We start from the raw sequence: 26,454 nt of genomic DNA on the forward strand, positions 1-26,454 counted from the left end.
TGGACTGAGCCATGGCACCCAGATGGTATTCTTGTGAATCAATTCCCGAGTGAGCTCCGTTATGACTCAAGATTGAACCTCCGAGCTAAGGTAAGCACTATTATTAAAGACGGAAAGTGGAATCCTCCATATCGCATGGTTAGAGCGTTAGATCACATATGGGCAGACCTGGACAGTATTGAGATTGACGCTAAAGAGGACGATAAGGTCAGGTGGGTAGGTAGTTCAACTGGCTTGTACACAACCTCTTCGGCGTATTACCACCAATTGACTCGTGGTCAAAGGGTTGGATGGCGGGAGCTGGTTTGGTGTAAGAAAGCTATTCCAAAGCATAGATTTACGCTGTGGATGGCTGTTTTGGGTAGCCTAAAGACGCAAGACTGGCTGCGATCTAGGCACATCACATCTAACTCGGTTTGTTCCTTTTGCAACAGCAGCAATGAGAGCATAGAGCACATGTTTATGGGCTGCGTTTATGCAAGGGATATTTGGAAAAGGATTCTTAAAATGTCTCTTATAAATAGAGCTATAAAGCAGTGGGCACAAGAGTTGGATTGGATGACCAATAATTTCAAGGGCAGGGAACTTTCCACGGAGATCAAGCGAGCTTCATTTAGTACATTTGTCTACCATATCTGGAAAGAGAGATGCAAGAGAATTTTCAAGAATAAGAAGGCCAATGAGGATGTGTTGGTGCAAGTAATCGTCCAAGATGTGAGAATAAGGTTCAGCGGAGAGGATACCGTGGTGGAGGACTCGAGCTTCAATAGGAGCTTTTTTGAGTCGTGGGCCATTGAAGCAAAGTTCAAATTGGCAATACCAAAACAGTGCAGATGGAACCCCCCTCCGAGGCAATGGTGGATGGTAAATTGTGACGGATCTTTAAGAGGAAACGTAGGGGGAATGGGTACTTTAATTCGTGACCACAACGGAGACATCATATGGGCAGCAGCAAAAGGGGTGAGAGGGAGATCCGTGATAATACATGAGCTCCAAGCTATCCACATGGGCCTAAAAAGGGTTGTGGACCTAGGTGGGCAAGCTACTAAAGTGGTATCGGATTCAAAGGTAGCAGTGGAAGCGCTGAAGGGATAAATCACTCCCCCTTGGTATACCGAAAGAATTATTACGGATATCAAAGACTTAAAGGCTAAGATTAGATATTGTGACTTTTTGTTTTCCTATAGAGAAGCCAACCGTGCAGCGGATTTTCTTGCGGGCTTATGTAACTTAGATTCATATGTGGAGATCCTCCCAGGGGCGGTTCCTACTAGCTTGGCTAAGCTTGTTAAGGAGGATGCCGAGGGAAGGATGGTCCTTAGGTTGTAGTCTCTTCTTGGTTGGGGGTTCTCCTAAACCCCAGATCACCATTTATCAAAAAAAAAAAAAATGAAATGTATGTTTAATATTTCCATTTGGTCAATTAGATTTGTATAAAATGAAAATGCTATAGTGAGTACTACTGATTGATATAATGTGAGTTTTAAAATGTTTAGTTGCTCATCCCTAACTATATGTACTAGTTAATTATAATTTCTTTTATAAAACTTTGCATATTTTAAAATGATTCAGTATATTTATTCATTCTTGTTAGAAGACGTTATTGGTAGAAATTGTTTACTTCCCTACTAGGTAACCATTGTTACTTACTCTTTCCTTATCCATTTTTTAGTTTTAGAGCTGAAGCTTGGCGAGGCAGGTGTAGAACACCAAGTGATAATTATTTGGTAGGTCAGATAGACGACCAGAGTCCTTTTAATGGTAAGCATTGGGGTATACCTAGTGGCATCAGATTGTCCAGGTAATATTATAGATTTTGGTTTGAGTCTAAGGACTTTTGTTAAAGTGATGAATGTTTGTATAATCCTGTATATAAATTTCTTCTTCTGCACTCTGATCTATCGTACGTTATTAGATGTATATAGGCTTCCGCTAGTATTATATTTTATATGCATATATGCAGGATATAATGTATGTCGTTTATCAGGTACAGGTATTTAATGCCTTGAAATGCTAACATAAAGAGAGGAGACCATGCTGAAATTTTGAAGCGCTACTTAGTACATCGAGATCTGACATGAGATTTTGTGTTAGCATTTGGTGGAACGCCACAGATGGTATCGAAGCATATCATTAGGTTCGTATGGGATACAGATCTATTATGTTTTGGAGAATAAACTGATACCATAGACATTGGAGTTAATCATAGAGTGTCACTAGGAATCTGATATTCGAGCTCATTAGTAGTTTCGTATTGGGATTGCGAGCTTTTCTGTGTCTAGAAGTCCTTAAAACCTAGTAAATGTAGGATAAGATTCTAGGTTCATTCTGTTAGTAATAAAAATGGTGTTCATTACTAGATTCCTTATTATACTAGTAGTTAATGCTTCCATGAAAATGATGTTGGCGTGGTTCTGAGAAGTGCCTTGCTTCTGATAAATTGAAGATTACTAAACTTAAAGGTTAGGAAAAATGCAAGGAATAGAGGTGCAACTGAACCCGTGACAAGGAGTCAAACTGGTGGGGAAAATCAACATGGGTCTAGCAAACTCACCAAGATAAAACGGTTGATAGAAGGAGTCTCTGAGTTATCCCAGAATCAAGCTCGTATGGAAAGAAGACAATCAGAGATATTTGAAGTCCAAATGATCATGGTGGGACAATTAACAAAAATATTAGAGAGGATAAAAGAAAGGCTCAACCACTATTTTAAGGATAAATCCCAAAAGGATCAAGGAGTAAATATCCCACCACAAGGAAGACTACGAGAAGAAATAGAGATAGTGCAATCATCACCTCAAAGCCTAGTAGAAGAAAGACAGTTAATATCCAATAAGAGGCAAACAATTACGAAACTACCAAAGTCGCCGGGAAAATAACTATGTATAGGAAGTGAGACTATAGAAATACCCGCTCAAGAAATGGAAGAGTTTTACAAGAAACAACATATAATATTAAATCAGTAAAAAAAAAGAGTAGTGATATGGTATAAATGTGGAAAGTTGGGACATAAAGAGGAACAATGTTCGGTTTGACGTCAATCGGTCAAAGATGCGTGGCTCAGAAAAATGTTAGATCGGCCAATTCAAGGAACAATAAGGCCATCAGATTTTAATAAGGTCGATGGCATACTTATACCACGACAAACAAACGAACTAGCAGTCGAAAACGAGAGGGAATGGAATTACAGATGTCTCGAGGACAAACCAGTCAACTCAAGACCTCTCTTCCTTCGAGATTAGACCCGGTCAAAAGGCCGATGTATTTGAGGCCAATCTCCCTCAGATCAATGAATCCACAGTATAAAACTCTTCGATTATCGAGTTGTAGAGTTCTCCCATCACCGAGTTACAGAGCAGTTGGAGCTCCAATAATGCCAACAGGGCCAAAGGAACCAACAAGGCAGGTTCAGAGCCTACAGACCCCAGTTTACCAACTGCCTACTCCACATAAAATTACGAAGACAAGGTCGTTGATATGTTATGCGTGTGATCAAGTGGGACATATCAGGAGAGAGTGCCCCCTATCAGTCGTAAGCAAGGGTTGTGACCTAAGAAAAAGTACTTGTCTCCGACAAAGTTTTGGAAGGTATGATTTCTAATTATAATATTAGAAAGTGGAGCTCTATTCAATATTGGTTCCTCTAGATTATATAATTCTGTTGAGATTTTGCACATTTTCTAAAGCTAGAAACTATTAACATGGGTCAAGTATTGCAATTATCTACACCATAGAGAGATTATGATTAATAAAAAGTTATTGAGGTAGTATGGGCAAAGAATGTTGATGAAATAGGCACAGTAAGGTAGAGTAGAAAATGGAATATTGTATTGAATATAAAGATAGTGGTATATTGGGAATGGAGATTTTAATGCAGTTTGCGAATTTAGTGGTAATAGATATTTGTATTATAGTAGAGATATATTTAGTGTGAATGTTGTGTATTATGTTATTAAGACGTATTAAATTGTGTGTAAATAGAACTGGTGTGTTTGCGGTAAGTCTATGCATTGAGAAGTAATAGTCATGGCAAGTATGAGTAAAACATAATAGACGGTATAATTGGTGAGAAAAGTAAAGCAAAAAAATAGAGAAGATGGGAAAAGATTGTTATTTATAAATACTGGTGGGGAAGTGATATAATATGAATTGATTGTTATCTGAGGGTTATACAAATAATAGATTAGTTGGAGATGAGTTTGAATTGGAGTGATTAATAAATGAATATGTTGGGTTGACACAATATAGGTGACATAAGGTTATGAGTTATAAAAAATAGGTGTTGTTTATTTTGCATGTCGTGCTAGTGGAATTGCGACAAAGCTTGATAAGGTATGATTTTAATTTCGAGGAATAAAATTTTATTAAGGGGGGGGGGGGAGAAGTAAAATCCCGAGTTTTTTATTCGTATCTCGAAAAAAATAAATACGAAAATTTTGAGAAAATCCTAAAAGTGAGATTTAGGATAAAACTTTAGGATTTTATTCTGGTCATTTTTAATGAAATTTAATCTCACCATTGAATTCAAAATGGCCGAAAAACATATTTTAGCCTATAAGTATTCTTAAATGCAAGTTCGAACATAAAAGTTGTAAAATCCTCGATTTTTGAGTCAAACCAAGTTAAAATAATAACTATTTACTAGAATAAGAATTTTTAAAATTCGATCACACCGTTGGGTTCACAATGAAAAATTATAGAAAATGGATTATTTACTTGTCATTTTTGAAGTCCAAAAAGTTAAATTATTGTAAAAAACGAAAACAACATCAATTTTAGGATTCCATTGGGCCAAAAAAGTAAAGTTTTGTTAGAGACAAAATTTGTAAAATTTGACCACACCATTAGATTCAGAATAAAAAATTAGACAAAATAGAGTATTCATTCGTACTTTTGAAGTCCGAACGGTCAAGTTATCGTCAAACAAAATAATAGGTAAAATACCAATTTCGTCTCACTAATATATATAAATAATTTTTAAATAGATTTCACTATTCATCATCATCCAAATTCGTCTTAAACCAGCCACGATATTTTTTTTAAAAAAAATTAGTTTATTTCTCAACTTTCAACCATAGATTCACCGCGAATAAGCCATCGTTTACTTCCGATGCAAAAGGAAAAAATATTCCCAGCGTCGACCTCTACAAACCCACCCAATTTTCTTTCTTTTTGTCCCATATAATAAAAAATCAGCTGTATGTGATACGGGGGTTTTGATTTTTCAACATCGGATTTCAACCACGGCATCGAGATCTTTGAAATCACTAGGCCAGATTAAAAAATTAGTCGTCTTGACATTTGATTCATCTCGATTTTCACATCGATTGTCTCGATTTCCATGCACGTACTTCGATCTTATCGCACAGAGATTGTAAGGGCTCTTAATTTTTATTGATAATCGTAGATTGTAAAAATTGCATATAGGGTTTTAACGAAAATTTGTTATATGTTTTAAAAATATATAAATTTTTTTCATTATTTCAAATTCACGCTAGAACTTGCATATTTGATATGTTTAATCGTATTTTATAACAAATTATACGAAGGTAAGGATATTTCATTGGGTTATTTTCGCCAGTTGGGTTCTGTGTAGTGCTCGGACCCTGTTTTGATATGAGTTATGTAAAATTTCAATTTAAATGATAAAAATGAATTTCAAAGTGTGAAAAAAAAATTTCCATCAAAAATGAATATTTAAATGAATGAATGCAAAAAATGAATGGTGTGTTTAAACACGTAAAAAAGTACAAGAATCGAAAAAAAAAGAGAAAAAGGGATAAAATGATAAAATGTAAGAGTCACACCCGAGGGGTGATGTCTGCATTTTACATTGTAATATTGTGTGTAGGTTGGTGAATAGATATCCAGGGATAATAATATTGGTTGCATATTTATTTACTTTCTAAAGCACGAGACGCATGAAATTAAACTAGCAATGAAATAAACCTGAAACTAAACTACTAATGCAATGCAATTGTGAACTAACCTAATACCCCCAAACCTAAATGACATATTGTCCTCAATATGCAAGCAGTAAGGAAAAATAAAAAGGTTAGATCACACCTGAACGGATTGGGCATTAATGTGCAAAGTCTTGTTACAACTAATCTGAAAAGAATGAAAGTTATAACAAGGATAATTTCCGAAGCAGTTTTTTATTTTTATTTTTCTGCATAAAAGAAATCCTTCCTAAAATAAAAAAAATAACCTAATTAAGAAATTAAGAACATCCTAATCTAAAATTTAAACCTATCTTAATCCGAACATTCAGTAGTCTGTGCCTTTTTCTCCTCAATATAAGCTAACATCTATCTCTACTACTCAATCAACAATTAGTGACCAGGCTGCAGTCCTAGTGACACTCATTGATTTGGTTTGATAGTGGACTTGAAGATGAAGAGAATGAGAAAGGGATTAAGGTTAAAGGTTTTTTTTTTTTTTTTTAGAGAAAAATTTTATTTCCTAACTACACTACTTATTAAAATAAAAGCACATGGGTTGCCTCCCAAGCAGCGCTAAGTTTAACGTCTTCAGCTGGACCTATCAAAAGGTCTGATATATAGGAATTTTCCCAACATTCATTTTGACGGACACAACGATTGACTTCCTACCCCAATTGATAGGCAAACAGATTTTGATCATCGTTAGGACTTGGAAATTATTTTTAAAAATGATCAACAACTCTCGTTTGTCCTCAGTTCTTAGTGTCATCACCTTTTCAAAACAAGTTTCAATCATCATATTCCCAAAGAGAATGGAGGTTGTAAGACATGAAGGGTCTTTACACTTTTGTGAAATGATGGGTTGGATGGGATACGAAATTGAATCAATAATGATCGGAATTGGTGTGACTAACAAAGTAGAATTGGTCGTTGATTCCTCCTGGACAACAGTATCTTCTAATGGCGGATCAATTTGCTTAGCCAAATTTGTACAATCACCTTGCTTATTAGGACTTTGAAACATTGGTTGGCTCTCATGGGTTATCTCATTTGAAAATTGTCCATTCTCTCTTTCTTCTGAGGGTACAATAAGCTGACCTAGTTGGACTTCCATCGTTGCTTCGGTTGGAATTGTAACCTCATTGGTTTGAATTTGAACTTCAATTGAGACAGGATTATCAATTGTTGATGGATAATCATCGACATTTTCAAAAGAGTAGAACTGGTCACTAAGGTTATTTTGAAAGAATGGTGGATTTTCTGGGATTGAGATATCCTCATTTTCGAATTTATCAAATTTTCCTTCTTCTAAGGACAACGCTAGGTGACTCAGTTGAGTTCCTATGTTGACTAAGGCTTGACCCATATCCCATTGTTGTTGATGATTTACCAACATTTATTGATGGAGCTGTTGTTATTGGATTAATTGTTGTTGTTGAATTAAGAAGGAAGACATCATAGACTCTAATGACGACGATTGAGGAGAAGACAAACATGAGTGAGTGGATGTTGGCTCAGGCTCTGTAGCTCTGTAATCGGAGAAATATCGAGAATCATAGGATTGTTGGGAAATTATGGTTGGATTCATTATCGAAGTGTCATGCAAATAAAAATCCTCATGGTTACCAAAATGACTACCCTGAGTGAACTCGTTCTGACACGGTATGGAATTTTGTGGAAACAAATTATCTACGTGGTATGGTTGGTCGAATGAACTGGGTGTCGGCATCCAATACGAGTTTTGAGAATGATGCATATTGGCATGTGTAGTATGAAGCATGGGCTGACTCGGACAATGCTCGGGAGAATGACCATAATTATCACATAAGCCGCACGAGATCAATGATTCTCTCCTAAACTCCATGACGATATAAATCTGCTGGAGGTTCTGTATCTACTGTAACATACACTATGGACTTGCACACAAGAGAGGGAGGAATTCACACGTGATTACTGGGTTCCTAAGACTGGACAGCTCCTAACTGGTTCAAAGGATTAATCAAAGCCTCCAACCCAAATCTCTGAAATCGGAACAGCCAGTTTAATCTCCAGAGGAGAGGTGGCGCACAATGCTGAGCAAGGGCACTCTTAGATCACCTCTCGTCTTGAATAGACGTAGTCTATCCCCTGAATTCACGTAGAACTGCAGGGCAAGATTGCGCTAGGCACTGTTCACGATCAAGAAGTGCAATTGGTGCAACTTTTGATTAGCTTTGCTTAATGAGCTCGATGGAACCTAAAGTCCAGTCTAATCAAATTTTAATTAATTAAATGGCTGTGAATTCAATTTTCCTAAAAGGGCAAGATATCGGTGATGAAATCCGATTCTTATCTTATAGTGCCATCCTCGTAAGGGTGCCCTTATTACTAGGTGCAATCCAATGTGTACAGATTAGTCACTCAAAAGCAATACAGAAACTCACTAGCGAGTGATGCGTGAGTGTTTCGAAATTTACCTCCCGTTCAAGACGGGGGATGATCGAGTTGAGTCGACTCGGGCCACCAACACCAAACTTGGTGTACGAACTCGAGGGGCTGAAATAGTTTCGTCCCACTATCGTCCGTCCCTAAATCTATTACAATCCGAGCCCTCTCGGATGAAATTAAAAATTAATACAAATCCAAGTTCCTAATACAAATTATTTTCTAAAAAAAAATAAAATGCAGAGAATTGAAAATTTCTGATCTTCTTGGTGATGGAACCAATTTAGTGGATAAAAATTCCACGTGTCGCCTTCCGTCAATTTCCGTCGACTTCCGTCGAGTCCTTCACCATTGCAAGTCATCAAAAATGCTAATTAATTCTAAATATGACTCAATCCACGTAGCAAGTCATTGCTCGTGGATCGGAAGATGATTTGATGTATCCATTGATTGGAACTCAAAAGTATCCATGAAGATCTCTGATTTAGGCAAGATTATCCGACTTATGCTTCCATTCATCGCAGAGCATGAGTGTTCTTGAACTTATCTAAGTAATACTCATCAAAGCTTGAATTAGAAGCATGAGTTAGCAAGTAATTATGAAATAATTACTTTAAAATTTTACTTCTGATTAAGTATTTGGAAAGATAAGATTTTATGGAACAAAAGTTGACCCTCTTCTCTGTCTAGAGTGTTAGGGAAAACCTAGTCTAGTGAACTATGACTTCTTTGTCCCTTGGTTGGCTTGTTAGAAGAAAAACAGAACTGAAGTTAGTATTACTTGAACAGCAACCATAGGATTAGACTAGGTACCTTGAAAATGGCTACCTGCTTTTTGTAAAAAGAATACCAGAAAATGGTGAAGTGTGATAAAATCTGAAAAAAGAAGCAGAAAATACGAGAAAAATGTCAAAGATGGCTAGAATTGCAAAAAATGAAAAAAAGAGTCCAATGAGACCAAATAGTGCAGTAGGGTGAAAGCCGTCAATGGTAAAAACGTGAGTAAACTGGAATATCACAAATAAAGCCCTTTAAAGGTATTAAAGTGAATATCCACACCTCTAACAATCCCAGACAAGATGCTTAGTTTCGAGTTAGAACTTAGGTAGAACCGACCATTCTTAACAGTTAGGAGGTGAAATCTTGTTCCTAAAAAGATATTGCTTTAAAATAAAAAAAAATCAGAAAATCACACAAGCACTCAAGTTATCTTTCAAATTTTCTGAAAATGAGGAATAAAAACTTAGAACTTTGTTCAAACATAAATGACCTTTGACTGATTTATGAAATGTCGTTATGTTCACTTTAAATACTTTGATTTTGATTTTAATATTTTTGTAAAATGTTAGAATTTTGTGGGCATATTCTTTCACTGCAAACCCTCACGAGTCAAACTCGTCCACTAGGGGTAACCTAGGGGTTTAAGGGCTTACTGCATAAGCTAAATGCAGTCGGGAACCTCACGAAAGAGGAGTTGTTTAGATTTAAGTTTTGCTCGGGACTAGCAAAATTGAGGTTTGGGGGTGAGTTATGTTGTGTTCTGTTATTTATTTTAGACCACGTGGCCACAGTTGCATGGTAGGAAACTGGATATCCATTCTCAATTTTTTATGTTAATTTCTCATTTGTTTTCAAAGAAAATTTCTTGATTGTTTTCAAAGAAAAGAAATGATATGTATATGTAGCTATTTTGTGAATTGTTAAAGAGCTTGTGAATACCTGAAATGATAGTCTGTCATATCATCCGGAGTGATATATTACCTTAGGATGTACAGTAAGGACAATCAAACTCATGTGGTATGGGACGCATATGAGAGTGGAGTAACAACTGAAATCTAGATTTATTCCTTTCTATCTTTACTAGTGAACTTGTAATGTAAAGGTGGTTTGTATACGAATAGATTGTATATTTGAGACTCACATGCATGCTTGATAGGCATATACGAAGATGATTAGTCAATGATCACTAACAATCTATAGTAGTCGAATGTTCTGACACATTGAAAAGAGACCTATTGTTTACGGTAACGTCAAATAGCCATCCTAAGCTAGATAAATAATCCCGCAAATTTAGTAAAAATCGACCAACCACAAAATTAGGAACTAATACTATATTATGATACATCATGTCCCGACTGGGAATAATCCAGTCATGAATCTCAACTCTCTAATTCTACTACTCCACCATTGTGTATTATGTATCTGTTGTCTTATTTTGATATATATAAAATGAAAAACATGTTTAATATTTTCATTTGGTTAATTAGATTTGTATAAAAAGAAAATACTATAGTGAGTATTGTTGATTGATATAATGTGAGTTTTAAAATGTTTAGTTGTTTATCCCTGGCTATATGTACCAGTTAATTGTAGTTTTTTTGTAAAGCTTTGCATATTTTAAAATGATTCAGTATGTTTATTCGTTCATGTTAGGAGAGGTTATTGGCAGAAATTGTTATTTCCCTATTGGGTAACCATTATTACTTACCCTTTCTTTATCCGTTTTTGAGTTTTAGATCCGAAGCTTGGCGAGGTAAGTGTAGAACACAAGTGAGGATTATCTGATAGGTCAGATAGATGACCAGATTCTTTTTCATGGTAAGCACTGGGGTATACTTAGCGGCGTCAGGTTATCCAAGTAGTAATATAGATTTTGGTTTGAGTCTAAGGACTTTTGTTAGAGTGAGGAATGTTTGTATAGTCCTGTATATAAATTTATTTATATGTACTCTGATCTATCGTATGTTATTAAATGTATATAGGCTTCCGCTAGTATTATATTTTATATGTATATATGCAGGATATAATGTATGTCGTTTATTAGGTGTAGGTATTTAGTTCCATGGAATGCTAACATAAATAGAGGAGATCATGCCGAAATTTTGAGACGCCACCTAGTGCTTCAAGATCTGATGTGGGATTTTGTGTTAGCATTTGGTGGGGAGGCACAAGTCAGATAGAGGATGCTCAACTAAATGGTCAGCAATGACTTGTCCTTTAGTAGTCTTTTGAGTGACACAGGTGATGCCAAACTTAGTTAAATGCAATTGTCATTTTTCTATACGACACGTCAACGCTATCTTCTCAAAGAAGTATTTCAAGGGATTCATCTTTGTGATGAGCATAGTCCGATAATTGAGTAGGTAATGGAACAAGCGTTGAAATGCCCAAATGAAAGGACAACATGTTTTCTCAAGAAATGAATACGTTGCCTCATAATTTGTGAACTTTTTGCCGAAGTAGTATATGGCTCATTCCTTGTGACCTGTTTCATCGTGTTGCCCATTATACAACTCATTGACGTTTCTTGTACTGAAAGATACATTTGTAAGGGTCAACCCGGCATTAGAGGAACTAAGAATGGAGAATAAAGTAATTATTGCTTGATCTTATCAAATACTTCTTGGCAGTCCTCATTCCACTTAGTCAATTTATTTTCCTAAGTAACTTGAACACTGGTTCATAGATTGGTGTGAGTTATGTGATGGACTAACTAATGTTTTGAATTCTACCTAGAAAAGCTTTAATCTTCTTCTCTGATACGGGCAACTTCATGCTAAGTATATATTTCGTCTTGATTGGGTCTATCTCAATGCCTCTCTTGCTGACAATAAATCCTAATAATTTTCCTAACATCAACTTGAACACCCTTTGTCGGATTTAGCCTTTGGTTGTACTTCCTCAGTCGATCAAACAACTTTGTTTTGTTTTACTAGATGTCTTACTAGTAGGAATAAGGCCTTTAACATCAATATATATTGGATATTATTGTCTTTTAATGTTGTTTCTAACAATAATTAGAAAATTGACTTTAAATCGATTGACGTCTTAAATGCAGGGTTATAACGTTGGTTTATAATCGACGTTAATGTTTTGGAATAACGTCGGTTTTTTATGTTCTGTCATCAAAGGTAAGTCAGTAATAATAAATATTGTAAATAGCAATTATGATATTACGTCGATTTAGTACATAACTAATGTTATATTAGATATATATCGTCAATTTTTTATTAAACCGACGTTATATCTAGGTTTTTTTTAATAATTTTTTCCCTAGGCAGTGTCTTGTACAAAATAGAAACAACCTACTACTGTAACCTATAGAAATAGAAAGATACATGCAACCTATAGAAATTGAAACATGCATATATGCCACCACCATCACAAACAAATATGCAATAAATAGAAAACTATAAAATTATATATATATATATATATAATGGTTTCAAAAATATTAGTTTCTAACATTCAAATGTTCTTATAGCTCTAAGTCAAGTCATTTATAAGTTCATAAGCATGCATACATGATTGATAGAAAGTAATTAATAAAAAGTAAAAGAAAACTAATCTAGTTAAAATAACAAGCACAAATAAGAGATTAAAATTTTAATGTGGAAAAACCCTCCAATGAAAAGGGTTTTAATCACCTCGGGGCAAACCGACAAGAAATCACTATATCAAAATAAAAAGTACGAAAAGGGTTACCCATGCCCTAACTTGAGTTTTATAAGAAAATAATTGGGTTACCTAGCTCATAAAGCTTTACACATGTCCAATACTAATATTAGCATCTTTTGTAGTCCATCTTGGCCAATTATGACGAATCATAACCACGACCAATAATGACAAATCACGACCACCACCATGCCACCACCAGGAATCCCATCACGACTAATCACCGTCACCATGCCACGACTACCACCATGCCATGACCACCACCACCACCATGGCACGACCACTACAATCACCCCTATGCCACGACTACTAAAATGCCATTACCACCACCATGCCACGACCACCAAAATACCACTACCATCATCATGCCACGACCATCAAAATGCTACTATTGCCACAACCATACACCACTATCATGCCATTACCACTTCTACCACCACAACCAATAACCATCACTATGCACTAATCACCATTGCCACCATGCCATGACCACCATCACCACCATAAATATTAAAAAATATAGTCAAATATTTTGTTCATAATCACTTACCAATAAAATTAATTAATAATTTGTATTAAGAATTAAGTTGTGGTGAGGAGATTACATGTGATATCACAAGCTCATTTCCTAAATACCAAGCTTCAAAGATTATTCTTAACCTTGGATTATGTTTTCTAGACCCAATAATCAACTCTAACACGTAAATATTAAAAAGATAGTCAAATATTTTGTTCACACTCACTAACCAATAAAATTAATTAATAATTTGTATTAAGAATATAGTTGTAGTGAGAAGATCACATTTGATACCACAACCTTATTTTTTAAGTGTCAAGCTTCAAGAATTGGTCTTAACCTTGGATTATATTTCTAACTTCACATGGTCACTCATATAATTGAATTAATTCTACTAATCAAATTAATATCCTTGATCAATATTAAGTTTACATACCTCTTAATTCGTAAATAATTACCCTTAATAGAACAAATAAGCAAGTTTTGATCCTTAGCTTCTACCTCTAGATTTACAAATATTAATCTTTAATAGAAAAATAATAAGTACACTTCGATCCCAATAACATGACAAGAACTATAACATTATAATACATTCAACCAATTATATTTTTGCCAAAAAAATAAAAAAATTAAATCTAATCAATCAATTTTTTCAAGAAATTTTGCCTTCTAATGCAAGAATAAGAGATCTTCAAGAATATAATAATCGAACCGAAACCTTCATAGATAGATTGAATACCCTAGGTTTGATAGAGAGATGTCATGAGCATAAGATGAAGAAAAACTCTCCTACCTTACATTTATACATAATATCATCAAAATCAAAAATCAATAAATTAACAATCACATAAACATGATAATTTTCTAAAATTACAAAAAATTCTTTTAATACCTACACCATCCCTAAATTTTAAAATTATAAAAGGGTCATTATTATACATGTAGATTTGCATATGCCACCCAAATCATTTGAATTTTTTTTTGAATTTTCCTAATTTCTCAAAGAAAACAATTATCCTTTCCTAATCGCCATTGAATTTTCATAGTTTAGGAAACTTTTTCACTAATCACCATTAAAAGATGGATCAAATTTCTCAACCCTGTAGAACACATTCAAATTATATTATTTCTTCAAAATGAATTTTCTACAAGTATTTAAAGTAAATCAATTTAGTTAAATTATAAAAATATTTAGATCTAAAAACTTATATAGTAGATGTTCTATAAATACAATGAATGAAGTTAAGTTACAAAGCACAATAAGGTGGCATCATTAAATCTGTATGATCATTTTCAAGCATGGAATCAATGATTCTAATCTCATTACAAATCGAAACCCTAAATCTCAAAAATTAAGAGAGTGGGAGAACGATATCAAACCATCTGTGAATCTCTTGTTTTCTTTTATAACTTAGACCTATTTTTTTTTATGAGATCAAGTTAGTAGTGGACAAAGAAATTTTCATTGATTGAGTTGTAAATGTCTTACCTGTTTCACCAATCAAGTTCAAGAGAGCTAAGGCTTCGAACGAGATGTAGAAGATGACAAAGAGATGAGTTAACTTTCAGTAGAGCTTGAGAGATTGAGAGAGAAGAAAATTCAGAGATTGAGAGAGTAGAGCTTAACAAATTGGGAAAGTAAAGCTTGAAAGAGAACAAAAAGTTAGAGCTCGAGTAAAATAGAAACACGAAAGTGATAGAATGAATGGAAAAGTCATGATTTTAAAAATTGTATAATGTCAATATTTATTAAAACCGTCGTTATAATTAAAATCATAATTAAAAAAAAATGCCATTAGTTATATAACGTTGATTTTACTACAAACTAACGTTAATTTAAAACAAAAATTTCAAAGATGCCATTATATAACGTCGGTTTCACTAAATCCTAACGTTATAATTAAAAATAAAATATTGCAAAAATGCCATTAACTTTATAACGTCGATCTCACTGAATACAGACATTATAATTAAAAATAAAATATTATAAAAATACCATCAACTATATAATGTCGATTTTGCGTAAAAATGACGTTATATTTAAAAATTAAATATTACGAAATTTGCATCAACTTATAACATCTGTTTTTCTTAAAATCAACGTTATAATTAAAATACAATATTATGAAAATTCCATCAATTTTATAATGTTAGAATGCTTTAAAACTGACATTATAATTAAAAATATAATATTACGATAATACCACCAACTTTATAACATCTGTTTTCCTTAAAACCGATGTTATAATTAAAACAAAATATTGTAAAAATGCCACCACTTATAAATCACGAAAATTATAAACCGTATTTACATTTTCTTGTTTCATGGTTACAACATTAATCTAAAAATATCCTACATTATTTGTCACCCACAAACTTCAATAATTATTTGTGGGTTTGCATATCCTCAAACATTTTCTTTCTCTATGACTTGAAATTGGAACTTCAGTAACACACAGTGATTACTTCTGTAAGTTATTTTTCTTCATTCTTCAACTTATCAAACTAAAATTTACTACCACAATTCCCTAAATCCTTCCAAACCAATACGATCTCGATGAAATTATAAAGTTTTTTTTTTATTATTTATGGTTTCCAATATGAAAATGATTTAGGGTTAGAGTCGGAGCACAAAAAAAATGAATTGAGATAGAAAAACTACAATTTTCTAGAAATATAAATGTTTTTATAATTTCTGTTTGAGAAAAAATTGTCGTTATAAATCTTTCTAGAGTTCGTGCGAAAAACCATGAAAAGAAAGAGTTTTTTAACGTCAACTTTTGTAAAAATCAATGTTATAAACCTCTTTTTAATTTTTAAGTAAATTTTATAACGTCGATTTTATGAAAAATGGACATTATAAACCTTTATAAAATTTTTGCATAACTTTCTACGAAAATTACAGTTTTATAATGTCATTTTACTTGAAATCTGACGTTAAAGATTAAAACATTAGTGCCTCTTATTCCACTCAATGTAGTAGTGTCTTCTTCGAGACTTGTTTTGGTTATCATGTCATCATACTTCAACCTCCTTGTGAATCAAATCATAGAATAAAGTAGTAAAATAGTTAATATACCATACCATTATAGATCAATTGGAAGGCTTCTTCTTAATGAGTAAAACAATTATTAATTTATTTTTGTGTTTAATAAGAGAGTAGGCTTTGACTTACTTTTAAAACTAGTTAAGTCCACTCAAAATTTTGTCAAGCACCATGGAAACAACTCATCTAGGCAACTTGACAAATCATTTACTTAACTCAACAACTAAATTAGATTTACTAAAAAATGTACTATTATAGTGCAATAAATACACCTTGCAAATAAGCATGTGAGGGTATTGTAGACACCCCATTTTTGCATTTGCCTGATTAATCAACTCATTGACTCGATTATGACAGTTCCTGATGATGGATAAATATTCTAAAGTTTTATTTGTTACTAGATGCATTTTCAAAGCTCAGATGACATATTTTAAGCAAACAAATTTTAGAAATCTCACTATGGTAGGAAAATATGACCCAAAATATAGAAATCATCATTTTGAGACTAAAAGAAGCTTTACAAGAAAAATCATCAAAAAATAATCAAATTATCAAAATACCTGACACCAAAACATCCCTAGAGGATACGTTACACTTAAAAAAATCTTTTCGAACATATAAAACGGTAAACTAAAATCAAATAAACTGCTTCTCCAATTTTCACAATTTGATAAAATTACAAAAATGCCCCTTATGGGTCCACGGTCATTTTGCGCAAAAAATCCATAAGTAATACAAAACAATATCCTCAATATATTCCTTACAAAAAATTGACTTTGAAATATTTCAAAACGTCAAAAAATGACATCCTAACTTAGAAGTTCTCTTTGAAGGTGAAACAGTAATTATCCAATCCTAAAATTAAAAAATCTGAAATTAATAATTAAAATATTAGTTAATGTAAAGTGAAATCTTAATAAATTAAATTAAAATTGTTGAAGAGATAAATTCAATTAATTAAACCCATGGGCAAATTTCATGTGGTGGTCCATTTATTTAAGTGGGGCCCACCTGATATTCAGTAAAGAATCCTCCACCGAGGATCTCAAAGAATTCAAAATAATTTAATAAAGAACCCTCCATTGGGAAGAGGGTTCTCCAAAATTTAAAAAATTAATTCTACATAAGTCAAAAAATTAAAATCCAAATAAAACTAATTGAAATCTTATCTAAAACATTTAAAAGATTAGTTAGAGATAAACTCTATCTAAAAGAGACCTATCAAATCCTAGTGTTATCAATAAAATTCTTTAAAAAGAGAATTTTACCACCTAATTTCAAAGGTTTTGAGAAATTCTAGAAAATAGAGGTAAAAAACTTTCCAAAACTTTTTCAAAATCGTAAATATGGAGTCCCAAGTCAATACCTAATCCCAAGTCCTAATTTTCAACCTAAAAATACTCAGAAATCTTAAAAATACCCCCAAACAGGCAGAAAAACATTCAGATCTAGAAAAAGAAAGTCTTATCTCAAAGAATCGAAGTAGATCTAAAAGTAAAAATAAATCGAAAAGATTCACATGAAGAATGCTCACCGTCAGTTTTTAAGGTAATCGATCGTCATAATCACTCAAGTAAAAATAAAGATAATTCTTTTTATCTTTATTCTAGATTTAGGTTAGTTCTGCAATGTAAATTTTTTAGAAGAGTAGAGATCGATTTTCACTAGGTGGGATTGGTGTCTAACACCTTCCAATTCCATAACCTGATCCCCGTACCCATAATCTCACTGTAGTTTTGTATTTCTTATCTATTTAGAGTCATCGTTGATTCCTAGACCATAAAATTAGGTGGCATCTCCAAAAAAAAAATCAGATCCACACTTGAGAATCAAGGGAACTTTCAGTGACAAGTCCACTAAAGATTGTTTGAGGATTAAACTTGAAAATCCCAAATATTAATACATTACAAAATTGGCCTACTTTTTTTTTCTTCTTATTCTTTTGACACGATTGTGGATTGTTTGATTGGTTTTATAATTTTGGATATTTTTTTAAAAGTTTTTTCTATGGTCCAATTGAAAGTCACCTTTGGTAACCCAAAACAACTTAAGATTTTAAAAAAAATAGTGAAATGGGGATAGCGAAATTTATGTGAAGAGAGAGGGCCACGCAAAGTGAGGAAATAAAAAAAATGAAATAAGTTCTTGTTTGGCTTAGTAAAAATTTAAGGAGAGGGGTTAAGGATGTAACACCCCGAATTTTTAATTCGTATCTCGAGGAAAAAATAAAAAGTGAAATTTTAAGAAAAATCTTGAAAGTGGGATTTAGGAGTAAAACTTTAGGATGTTTTTAATCATTTTAATGGAATCTAACCTCACCATTAGATTCAAAATGATCGAAAAACATAGTTTAGCCTGTAAGCACGCTCAAATGCGAGTCCGAATATAAAAGTTGCAAAATCCTCGATTACCGGGTCGGACCAGGCTAAAACAGTGACTTTTTGATAGAGGAATAATTTTTAAAATTCGATCATACCATTGGGTTCATAACGAAAAATTATTCAACATAGACTATTTATTTGTCATTTTTGGAGATCAGGAAGTCGAATTATCGCCAAAAATGAAAACGACATCAAGTTTAGGGGTCACGTCAGGCCAAAAATGTAAATTTTTGATGGAGACATAATTTGTAGAAATTGACTATACCATTAGATCCGGAACGAAAAATTAGGCGAAATAATATATTCGTTTGTCAGTTTTGGAGACCGAATGACCAAGTTATCGTCGATCAAAACAATAGGCGAAATACCGATTTCGTCCTAACTTTTATAATAAAAAAAAAAAAAAATTTAAAAAATTTAATTTTTTTTTATAACTCATCTTCCCCAACGCGTCATATGGCCGAGACATATAAAACGAAAATTTGATTTTCCTCCGATTCTTCCACCTCAGATCTCTCACAAACGGCTCGCCGTCGACGATCGACGCAGAAGGGAGAAATGTCCGCAGCTACGTTCTCTACAAAACCCACCCAACCTTTCTTCGTTTCACTTTCTATTTCACCCGATATCGTCAAAAATCAGCCGTATTTGGATACGAAAATTTCGAAACTTTGACCTCGGATTTCGTCCGTTTTGGGGTCAAATCGCTTTCTGACGCAGAAGGGAGAAACGTCCGTCGCCTCATTCTCTACATAACCCAACCAAGTTCCTTTCGTTTTCTCGTCTTTTTCACCCCGTATAGTCAAAAATCAGCCGTATTTTTATACGGAGATTTCGTAACTTCAACCTCGATTTTCATCAATTTCGGGGTCAAACCGTCTTTTATCGTAGAAGGGAGAAGAGACGAGCACATCGAGATCTTCAAAACCACCGGGCCGGTTTTGAAAATCAGCCGCTTCGAAGTTCGGTCCGTCTCGATTTCCGTGCCATTCGCCTCGATTTCCGCGCACGTGCTTCAATTCCGTCGCCTAGTGATTGTAAGGAACTCTCAATTTCTATTAGTAATCATAGATTGTGAAAATTGCATTTAAGATTTTATTGAAAAAAAATTTGGATGTATTTCCGAAATATAGAATTCTTTGTTTATTTCAAAATTCACGCCAGAAATTGCATGTTTGATATGTTTAATTGTATTTTTAACAAATTATACGTGGGTAGAGTATTTTAACGGGTTATTGCCATAAATTGGGTCTTGTGCACTGCTCGGACCCCGTTTTGATATGAAATTTGTATTTTTTTCAATATTATTGATAGAAATAAATTCTATAGTTGAAAAATGTGATTTAATATTCAATGAACTCATATTGAGTTGATGAATATCAGAAAATGGATATTTTATGAAGAGATTGAAGACTGTAAAAGTCGAAAAAAGGAAAAAAGGGTATGAAACGGTAAAATGTCAGAGTCACACCCGAGGGGTGATGTCTGCATTTTACGTTGTTGTGTTGTATGCAGGTTGGTGAACGGATATCCAGGGATAATGTTACTGGTTGCATGTTTATTTACTTTCTGTTAGCGCGAGGCGCTCTGTTATGTTATTTATTTTAGGCCGGGTGGCCACACTTGCATGGTAGGAAACTGGATATCTATTCTCAACCTTGTATTGTTAATTTCTCTTTTGTTTTCAAATGAAAATAATATATATAAGTAGCTATTTTGTGAGCTGTTAAAGAGTTTGTGAATGCCTGAAGGGATAGTGCATCATATCATCCGGAGTGGTGTACTATCCTGGGATGTACGGTAGGGACCACCAAACTCATACGTGGTATGGGACGCGTATGAGAGTGGAGTCACAACTGGAATCCGGGTTTATTCCTCTCTATCTTTACCAGTGAACTTGTAATGTAAAGGTGGTCGTATACGAATGGTTTGTATCTTTGGGAATCACATGTACGCCTGATAGGCATAGACGAAGATGATTAGTCAGTGATCACTAACAATCTATAGTAGTCGAACGTTCTGACACATCGAAAAGAGACCCATTGCTTACGGTCACGTCAAACGGCCAGCCTGAGCCGGATAAATGGTCAACCAAACGTGATAAGGGCAGCGACCGGCCACAAAATCAGGAACTAAAAGCCAGAAAGGAATTGTAACATCATGTCCCGACTGGGAGCGATCCAGTCGTGAATCCCAACTCTCTAATTCCAATACTCCACCATCGTGTATTATGTATCTGTTGCTTATTTTGATATATAAATGAAATGCATGTTTATTGTTTCCATTTAATCAATTAGATTTGTATAAAAAGAGAATGTTATAGTGAGTACTGCTGATCGATGTAATGTGAGTTTTAAAATGTTTAGTTGCTCATCCCTGGCTATATGTACCAGTTAATCGTAGTTTTCTTCTGTAAAACTTTGTTTATTTTAAAATGATTCAGTATGTTTATTCGTTCATGTTAGGAGAGGTTATTGGCAGAAATTGTTGTTTCCTTACTGGGTAACCATTGTTACTCACCCTTTCCTTCTCCATTTTTTTAGTTTCAGATCTGAAGCTTGGCGAAACAAGTGTAGAACAAGAGCGAGGATCATCTGGTTGGTCAGATAGACAACCAGAGTCCGTCACCTGGTAAGTATTAGGGCTATACTCCCTAGTGGTGTCAGTTTCTCCAGGTAGTCTTATGGATTCTGTCTTGAGTGTTAGGAATTATGTTAGAGTGAGGAATTTTGTATAATCCTGTATATAATTTTTCTTCTTCCGCACTCTGATCTATCGGAATTTCTTAGACGTATATAGGCTTCCGCTAGTATTGTATTTTGTTTGTTATATGCAGGATTGTATGTCGTTTATCAGGTGCAGGTTGAATCGCCTTGGAATGCTAACATAAACAGAGGAAACCATGCCGAAATTTCGAGGTGCCACCTCGTACCTTGAAATCTGACATGGGGATTTGTGTTAGCGTTCGGCGGGGCGCCACAAAGGATATTGTTGTTATTACTAAAAAATGGAAATGCAAGAAAGAAAGAAACAAAAAAGGAAAAAAAAATTTCTTTCTCTCTGTAACATAATCTAGCTATTTTCGGATCAGTTTATGTTGGTAGGGTTTTTATTTTAATGGAAGGAAGTTTACCTTTGAAAATGATGAGAACTTCATTTCTTCTTCATGCATTCAACAAGTCTATTAAAGAAGTTATTGTTGTTTTAGATAGAGAGATTTGTTTATGTGTTTCATATCTTAGATTTATCAAGCACTTAGAGAGAACGAGAGATTGTTTGAAACTGATCCGTTTTGACCCTTGAACACCATTTGTGTTCTCTTTCAATCTACCTAAACACCATCTCTTTGAAGAGATCATAGGTTCCTTCCTCGACAAGAATGAGGTTTCAGAAAGTCAATCCCTTTAGGGTTATGCCAAATGATCATTTTCAAATTGACATTGGACTCGCTAGTTTGGACACTGTGGAGATTGTGATGGCTCTAGAAGAACAGTTTGGGTTTGAAATCCCCGACAATGAAACGGACAAGATCAACTCCATCAATGGTGCAGTTGGCTTCATCTCCTCACATCCTCAGGCGAATTAAAGCAAATAAAACATTATTTGGTCATTATTTCCCAATTGAACTCTCCTTGGGCTTCTCTGTTCCTGAAAGGGTATAGAGTTAAACAGGAACATAAAATTTTGTTGTCTTTTCAGTCTTTAATTCCTAAAATTATGATTTTAATCAAAAAAGTTTTGATACTTAATATTTTTTCTGCTTAATTTTCTAGTTAATGACACTCTAGTAGTATTTGTTAGCTGAAAGCTGGTAGGAAGCTCAAGTAGTTTTCATTTGAATAAAGCAATCATTTAAAAATAATAAAAATAAAAAGAGGTATTTGTTATTTTTGATCTTGACTGAAATTCTTGTGCCAATCTGGAGATTGATGTTGTTTTGTACTATCTTGATTGGTTGATCATCGTTGTTCTCTTTTGCATTACCTTGATTGATTGCCCATCTAATATGCCATGATCCTGCTAGAGCTATTGTTGATGTGCATGCCTTAATCTTGATCTTAATGTTTTGGATATTTATGTTTTATGATCTTATTTTTCTAATTTCCTTGCTTTGATGACTTGATATGGCCCATGGGCTCTTTCATTTATGAAAAAGCCTCGGGCGCACCCTCACTCTATTTGCACACATTATTGGCACGTTTAATTTATGATGCATTGCATGCTTGAATGTCCCTTATAACCAACGTGGAACTAGTGCATGGCCCAATCTCCTCGTGGGACGTGATGTCATTCATAAAAACTACAACTCGAGTCATGTACCTCTATGGTATATAAAACTAGTATATCAGTACCATTTGATCAGGTAGCCCTGAAAGGTATATTGATGCACCCACACTGAAGTGACCTAAGCATTTGTCTTATTGTAAGTCGTAAAGTCACAAGTCCTAATTGTCAATGTAGTACTAGTATGTGATCAGTTTTTTTGTGGGACACTAAACTATTTATGAAAGCTACAACTCTAATCTCGTACCTATATGGTATATCAAACCAAGTCACCACATACCATTTGATTGTGTATGCTCAAAATGCATATATAGGTGTACTTAGGCAAGGACGACAAGAGAAATTACATTGCACATAATAAATCTAGAGTCTAGCACCCTTCCTGTAGGTCATGATCCGAACTTATGATGTAATGACCTAAAATTTGAACACATATCTTGAGATTAGATTGTAAGTTTTAATTCAGTAAATTTTGAGTTTATTTTAATAACTTACAAGTTTGATTTTTGATTTATTAATATTTTAGAAAATCCATCATCGTCAATAGTACAGAAGGGTCAAGAAATATACATTAGCCTCTAAGCACGTCTTAATCAGAAGTCGATCGAAAAATTATAAAATCCTCGAGTTTCACATCTAGTATTTACCAAATAGGTAAAAGAAAATTTTAGAGAAATAATTTAAAAAATTTAATCACACCATTAACATCATATCGAAAAATTAACCAAAATGATTATAAAATTATGAAAATCAGAATTCGAAAAAAAATTCAAAAATGACCATTTCGTCCCATTTGGGTATAAATAGGAAACTTAAAGAAAAATTTGTTTCTTTCTTATTTTCTTCCCTTAATCTAATATAATCCCATTTTTCTTTCATGTTCCAACTTAGATCTAATATGATAGATTAAAATTTGAGGCTTGACAAAGAAGAAGAAAAGATTCACTACGACGAAAGCTTCAATTTGAGCCAAAGAAATTTGATATTTATTAACGTGAAACTCAAGATAATTCCCAGATCTAGTGGCATAGAGGTTGATCCGATAGTCTTTGAAGAAGGAAAAGATTGTAACTTTAGCGAGGGCTTTACTTTGATCCAAGAATTTTCATTGTTAGTTGGGTGAACGATTTTGTATTCGGACGGCCACGATCATCTCAAGCTGATTTTCAATCCAATCATTCATTAAATGAGCAAATCAAGTAGAATGCCTTCTCTTCTATCTTTTAGATTCAAAATATTCATAGAAAATTCATTTGATCTTAAATGTTGTTATTATTTTTTCAATTATTAATTGATTCATTAATTTTATGCATTTTTGAAATAATTAAATCAAAATTCTTAAATTGGTTTGATAGAGTTTTTTTTCATATGTCATGCTTTTCAAATTCATGATTTGATTACATCAATTGGTGGGGTTTCTTATAGATATTTGATTTAAATTATATTTTTAAAAATTGTGGTTGAATTTGAGTCTAAATCGGATTGGAAATTGAAGAAAATGCATTTTTGTTTGTGTTTGTTATACCATCAGTGGCACCAAATCCTATCGACAGCCATTCTATCGGTGGCACCATCAGAATGATCATTTTACCATTGATAGAATTGTTCATTGAACAAGAACTTACTTGTTTTTTCTAGTCTTATTTTTATTAAAAATATTTAAGTAAATATTTCATTTACTTTAAGTTCTATAATGAAATTAAGGGATTATCCCCCATTTGTAAACAATGGGAATGTTTTAAAAATCCTTATCTCAAAGTATCAAAATCTAATTTTTGATTCCAAGAACAAATCATAATTTACGACATTTTCATCAGATTTTGAAATCCCAATATCTTTTAAAATATCCTGAATAAAGCTATAAAATTTACATGATATCGATACATTTATTCAAGGCTTTCACTACGAAAAATCCTTTTTACATTTGGAGAACTTTGAAAAATCAAGTTTTCAACACTTGGCCAAATTTTAGAGCTTCCTACAGTTTTAACTATTTATGATTTTAAAATATTTTTTGAATTTTTTCTAATCAACCAAGACTTTCTAATGAAATTGGTTGATGCTTTAGAATCGTAAACACTTTCTAGAAAACTATATACTTTAATAAATATGTAGGAAGTTAGATGATGGATTGATCGATTGATTGATGGATGGATGGATAGTGAGAATATATATTCTCGACTAATTGGTAAGACAATGACTCCAGAAGTATGCGGTGGCTTAGGAGAATACTATTACATTATAAATAAATAATTGGGTATATCTCACACATTCCCACGATCACGTGGAGATATATTGATTGATTGATGGATTGATAGATGAAACTGGAAATCACTACCATTGTGTTGTATTTTTAATAAAAAAAATAAATTATTATATATATTATAAATAAAAATTATTTTATTTACTACTAAGGGATTGTCAAAAATCTAGAAAAAGTGAGGTGTTGCTATATTTCCAAAAGCGATGGGTCAATCTATGATAACATTTGATATTCTATGCTCTTTGGCAGTATGGCATGCCTTAGAACGTGGTATAACTTGTTATATTCGAGAATTTCTAATTTTCTTTCTTAAGAGCATGTGTGTTTAAAGGAGATCTTTTTATAATGTAGAGGTAGTCGAAGATCACATGTATTGCCTTTTGATAGGCTTAGATGCGGCAAGTTCACTTTTTGAACTCTAAATGCTAAGATTAGTAAATGAAAATCTCGTCCACAAAACGATCAAATTTTTTTAATCTAATTCAAGGCTATCATATCACTAGGTGTATCAACCCAATAAAAATCCATTTTAGTTATGGCACTGATTCAAAATGACCTTGTCCATCTCGATCTAACAATTATTATGGGTCGAGCCATTGAAAACAACATTCAAACATTTTCTTATTCGGGTCTCAACCCATTTCAAAAGAAGAAATAACATTTTTCTAAAAAAAGAGAAGAATTTTTTTTTACAAAGATCTATTTTTACATGGACCTTGAAGTACCTTTCTTGTGTCATCTTAGGATGCTAACTACAGGCAACAACCCAATAGACCATTTGGTCAAAAATACCATCATGTGGATGCACATCATAGATAAAATAAACTTCAAGAAATTCATATTGAGGTGTACTCTTTACTTTCATGAGTTTGAGGTAGATTGGAACCTTTTTGCGCTATGGCTAAGCGTTGGAACCCTACATACCTTATTTTTCATATTGGGCATATGCACTTATGTCTTATGCATAAGGAGTATTGTGGGATCATGGGGATATCCACTTCAGGACCTTTGACCAAGCCCTCGTTGAAGACATGTTATTCTGGTAAACTTTCCATAGGCCTAGATATCTCAAAAGAAGAAACCAAGACCCTAGAACATAATGGAAGATTGGATTTAGTACTGTTATTAGGCTTTTATCG

The sequence above is a fragment of the Akebia trifoliata genome, chromosome 12 (genome assembly GCF_017979445.1).
Source record: "Akebia trifoliata isolate Shusen 1 chromosome 12, ASM1797944v1, whole genome shotgun sequence".
Taxonomy (NCBI): domain Eukaryota; kingdom Viridiplantae; phylum Streptophyta; class Magnoliopsida; order Ranunculales; family Lardizabalaceae; genus Akebia; species Akebia trifoliata.